We start from the raw sequence: 6198 nt of genomic DNA, 5'->3' as shown, positions 1-6198 counted from the left end.
AAAGATCGGTTGTGATGGAAAGTGTTTCGGTTTGGTAGATAGCAGATATTTATAATCAGATCCATTAAAACAAATTATATCTTCCCAGTGCAGATAACATTTCGTAGCATACGAATTATCAACACGTGTGTAATCTATCTGTTCTAAATATAAATATCTACTTTAATAGATTACAATTATTCGTACATTTTCCATTACTAGAGGGATAGATAGCCCTCGTTTTTACCAGGACATAATAATTTATCAATAATTCACACACATTACATTTTGCTTTATATTGTGGTACGTTTTACCTCGTCGATTCACTTCTTAACAGAATTTTTAACATGCAAAAATGTAACACATTGTTCCTTTAGAATACCATTTTTTTCTTATTTTGTTTTTCAATATGAAGATTGATGCTCCCACCGACTGGTACCAGTACACTGACAATGCTTCTGACATTTAAATTATGACAATGTCCATATATAAACATAGTGATTAAAACTGTACGGTGCACTGTACGCCAGTGTATGGACTACGTAATCCACAAAGGCCTATACATTCTTTGATAAGCTAACCAATAATGCTGAGTCTGTGGAACAATTGGAAATGTATAGAGATATTCAAAGTTACAAACCCCACATCGTCATCGAAATAATATGCTGATCCCGTAGAGTCTGATTTTAACGCATCAAGGCTATTCACAGCTGATCCTTTTTTCTTTTCAGGAACTTTATATTTGAGCCGGAAACTGAGGTCTTTCGGAACGCATATGCCTACGACGATGTCCTCGCCCCTGCGTAACAGACCATGAAATATACATTGCATAATGATATTATTCAAATTAATAGTCTGAAAAATCGAAGAAAATGTGTTTCATAGTTAAGTTACTTTCATCGTTTGACACCTTTTGTAAACTTAAACATTTAAGACGATGAACTGTTATTTTAATAAGAAATATACAGTTGAGTTAATGACTTAAACTTTAGCTGTGTAGTATAATGATGTACATCATGTATACTCCAGTACAAAAATACTTTAACTCTAAGCAGCTTGAAATTACAATAAAGAAATTATAGGGATTCACACTTACTTTTCCAGTCCAAGCGCCGATATCATAATGAATTTTGGTAAGTCTGAATTAAACATTGCCAGATAAGTATAGGATCCTCCTAGAATGACATTGAACGCTGACGAGGAACAATCTTTGTCTGACGTTTCTTTATAGTTTGTGACGTCATCAGACCTCATCATTGTCATACTCTCATGCTTGTCACCTCTAATGACAAGCTAGAAACAAAAAGAACAAACATTGATTGGTCGCATTTTAGAAACACTTTGTCGTTTTTACATATCTAGATCAAAACATTATAATCGAAAAATGGCAATATAGCACATGTCCTGAGTTGTAAGCCTAAAAATAGGTTTAGAGGGCCTACATCGTTCAGATTCTAAGTTTTAAAACATAACACATACACCACAGTACCATACATGAGAGTAAAACATTTATTCAACTATCAATTTACTTTCAATCACTTTTGTTCAGTCCTGCATTTCTGCCTCAAGAGAACTGAACTATACCGTATTCAGTTTCCTTCTCTAAAGGATGTAGCAGACTCAATTCTATCAATATCCCTTCATCAATATAAAAGAAGGCCTCATCTATTAACGCTGTTGGGCCTTCACTTTCACTTTCTATGGAATTATTGCATACGTTTATAGAGCACTGAGTCTCTTCACAGATAATGTTCCAGATTCATTCCAAATTATTCTTCTTGTTTCACTTTTCCATCCTCCCCCATGAGCTCCCCCCTTTCAACATAGTTTGCTACTGATGATCAAATCGGGTCAAATTATTCTTATCCTAACAGAAAAGGGGTATTTTATAGTTTACAGGTATGAATTAATGCACCTAGTTGGGCACCGCATATCTACTCCTGGGAGATCCGAGTCATAATTCATATACAATGGAGACACCTAATCTAGAGATAATCCTAGAGTTTCTTACTGTAACACTACCAACGCCAGTACATTCAGTATTATATAGAACATGAACTTTAACTCTCAAAATTTTAATGTTAGAGCATTTCTCCAAGTTTTCTTCGTGTTTGTTTAACCATCCTTTCTCTATACTGGTTTTGTATTTTTATTGAATTTATTTGCAAATAGTTTTGGGAAATAAATAACACTTTCATAAGCTTTGACTAATGTACAATATATGATGAAATATATTTTAAGTTTTATTTTTCTTAATATCTAGGTCTAACCTGGGCAAATTTTTCGTCACAAATTGCCATATCCCAAGAATCCCGTACAGCACAATTAGACGTTAATTGGAAATTACTGGGCCGCACGACACTGGCTCCTGGTATAGTTGTTACGTCGCCACTTTCATCGTAGAACATGTCCACCCTCAACTTATCTTCAATCTTCTGTGTGAGTGGAAATCTTTGCAAAACTCTGTTTCCTTCGGAATTCTTAAGCAAAATAATGTTTACAATCATTGCGTCAGTTCGTTTTCAAGGTACATAAGACTTCAGTAGAAATAGTTAATACTCGATAAATCTCAACATAGCCGGAAACAACAAAAATAGTAATTCTTAATTGAGATCGATAAGACAAGGCTTAATATAAACAAAAATAAAGATTTGCTTGGAAACCATTGAAAAGTGAAAGGATAATAAAATCCGGGAAGGTAAGTGTCTTGAGTGTTATCAATGACACCATACATACATACATTTTGTATCTAGGTGAAATCAGAATTATGACACAAGGAAACCAAAACATAGAATTCACTGCACTTCAACTTCAATCCTCCTTTGCAAAATACCTAATATCGGGTGTTAAAAGGAAGACGTATCCGAGCCTTCCATGAGTAATAAGATATCACAACGCCAGGAAGAACCCCCCGTCAGCCTCATTAATCATGAATATCCTACTGATGTTTGAAATCAGCACTAACTAAGCTGAATTCTGTACTAACATAAGATTTATTTGGTTAATAAAACCGATTATTCACGATTCAGAAATATTTGAGAAAAGAAAGAAAAATACACATATTCTATCAAATTAATTTCAAATAATCCTGAGTATCATCTCTTTAAGTCTAGCCAAACAGTTAAACATATTTGGGAGCATTCTTTTCAGAAAACGTTCTATCGGATTTGTAGATAAGAAGATGTTTTATAGAAAATCTGGTTTTGAAGATTGGTATGTTTTTGTCGGTTGTATTTTGAATTATTTTATAAAACATGCTTACATCATCGAACCCGAAGCCGACATTGCGGAATGTATTCCGAGGGGATCTGAACCTTTGTGGATTCTCCGTGAAAGATATGGCGCCTGTATCATAAGGGGCGTTACTGACATAGCCTCCAAACCAAACGTCATCAACCAAAACAGGTCCGCCTCCAAGGTACAAACCAATACGAGGATCGTCTCTGGTAATGTAAACAACAACTTAGTCAACATGATGAGTACGATAATAGTATGCAACTGTTAATCCAAGCCATAGGCACATTCTCTAAATGCCATGTAAAAAAGTATCCATCATCAAAGATGGAGCAAATTCCAGATTGTGTTAAAGCTCCTTTTTCTAGATTGTGTCATTTGTTATTTGATCACGCTACTGTTAAGCTTCCCCTCCAAAGTTCAACACTCTTAGCCCTAAGCACTACTGACTAAGAAGTACATGTACCTAAAAAATGTTAAGTTCGGTCTAGAGAATAAGACCTGAGTACAGAAACTGAAAAATTACTTTACATGTAGGATTCGGTTACTTTCAATTAAAGTAGAAATATTTTCAAAACAGTTCTTTGACGCGTCATACTTATCTATATAAATAAACAACGAGGTCTTACGGATTCTCCAGGTCCGGTAACGATCTGTCAAGTAAGCCCGCTGGTTCCCCTTTGTTGTCGGAATCTCCCACAAATACTGAGTTCACCACCAACTGTCCAGAGGTAAATCTAAACAATTCATGAATTTTTTACAGTTCAACATTATAGTAGAAAATTTTGCCCGTGTTCAAAGACCGAAAGCAAAGGCATACAGTGTAATCTCTAGGTTGGATTATGACCACATTTCCTTCTTCATAAATTTCCTTAATTTTACTCGATATTGGTTCGAGTCAGTGTTAGCATTTACACATTATGGAGTTGTTCTTCTTTGTTCATACTAAGACAGTGTCTCATATCATTACATGCAGTTGCTATAAAAATATCTCAATAGCTTATCACATGACGTCATAATCATGTTTACATGTGAGTTAATGACTTCACAGTTGTGCCTGTCATCACACCAGTCTAACACGACGTTACAACATAATATGTAACGTAAAACTTCCCGTTATTAAGAACTGTACCGTCAATATTAACCTCACGTTACAGCGTCTACACGCTTCACTATGACGTCACAGCAAGCATTAATTTCTACATCACTTTTCGGTATGTCACATAATGATGCTGTCGGTATATTTCTTTAACTAACAATACAACGTGATTGGGCCCATTTTGAAATACATTTATAGTCAGTAAACATTATATTATGTAACTTATATAACAATAATGTTCTAAGAAATTTGCCATAACGTTTTCTTCATTTGAATCCTTATTCCTAATATACAGTTAATTTATAAATACATGTAATACTTTACCTTTTCATGACTAAACCTTTTGGACTGTCCGAAAACCTTGGCAAAATAGAAGTGTTAATTAAAACAACCGAATATTTTAGAGAAATGTTCATCACAAATATGAAACCCTAACGTTATGTAAATCATACATATTTCATCTTAACATGTTTTGAAGCGGTTACGCTTAATTAATCATGAAGATAATTACTACATATGATAACGATTTTAAAATACTTGGCCCCATTAGCCTCTGATATCAACCCTAAAAATAGGACTTTTTCTGTTTTCAATTCCTGTTAATAACAAGATCACAAAACTTCATTTGTATATAACAGAAACACAAGACGAACTTCCCATTAAAGTAATGACTAAATTGATGTTACTTACGATGAATCTTTCACCTTTACATAACCTCCTCTTATTATCGCGTTCTTCATGCAGTTTTTGTATGCTGCCAATTAAAGACGTTCACAATGGATTAATGGTACTTTCATCTTTATCGAAACGGAGTATTTCACAAGTTTCATGTGATAAGCTTTTGTCGATTTCAGTATAGATATTAACCATAATTATATTGTCATGTTAGACATCTCACTTACACAAATACCCAATCTAATTCAGACAAAACATTATTTTACTTATTCCATTACCAGTTACATACCTCATCACAAACTTCAACCACTGACCTATTAAGAAACATTACCCATATCAATGTTTTGTCTAGCACAAAACATCTGACTACATCAATGTCTTCTGTCACAAAACATCTGACTACATTAATGGCTTCTCTAGCACAAAACATCTGACTATATCAATGTCTTCTGTCACAAAACATCTGACTATATCAATGTCTTCTGTCACAAAACATCTGACTATATCAATGTCTTCTGTCACAAAACATCTGACTATATCAATGCGTTCTGTCACAAAACATCTGACTACATGTACATCAATGACTACATCAAGGTGCTCTCTAGCACAAGACATCTGACTAAATCAATGTCTTCTGTCACAAAACATCTGACTACATCAATGGCTTCTCTAGCACAAGACATCTGACTATATCAATGTCTTCTGTCAGAAAACATCTGACTACATCAAGGTGCTCTCTAGCACAAGACATCTGACTATATCAATGCCTTCTGTCACAAAACATCTGACTATATCAATGCCTTCTGTCACAAGACATCTGACTATATCAATGCCTTCTGTCACAAGACATCTGACTATATCAATGCGTTCTGTCACAAAACATCTGACTACATGTACATCAATGACTACATCAAGGTGCTCTCTAGCACAAGACATCTGACTAAATCAATGTCTTCTGTCACAAAACATCTGACTATATCAATGGCTTCTCTAGCACAAGACATCTGACTATATCAATGTCTTCTGTCACAAGACATCTGACTATATCAATGCCTTCTGTCACAAAACATCTGACTATATCAATGCCTTCTGTCACAAAACATCTGACTATATCAATGCCTTCTGTCACAAGACATCTGACTATATCAATGCCTTCTGTCACAAGACATCTGACTACATCAATGTCTTCTCTAGGACATTCTTACCTGTTA

General features: G+C 34.6%; 1 long non-coding RNA gene across 1 annotated transcript; it reads left to right on the top strand.

The window, feature by feature from the left end:
• Nucleotides 1-784: 784 nt before the first annotated feature.
• LOC117319050 lies at nt 785-1219 on the top strand. Its single transcript, XR_004530562.1, has 2 exons — nt 785-946; nt 1035-1219. It is a non-coding gene; the product is annotated as an uncharacterized LOC117319050 (long non-coding RNA).
• The last annotated feature ends 4979 nt before the right edge of the window (nt 1220-6198 follow it).

Source organism: Pecten maximus, chromosome 2, assembly GCF_902652985.1.
Source record: "Pecten maximus chromosome 2, xPecMax1.1, whole genome shotgun sequence".
In the NCBI taxonomy this organism is placed as follows: domain Eukaryota; kingdom Metazoa; phylum Mollusca; class Bivalvia; order Pectinida; family Pectinidae; genus Pecten; species Pecten maximus.
The sequence above is the reverse complement of the archived record's forward strand: the minus strand, read 5'-3'. Positions and strand labels throughout refer to the sequence as shown.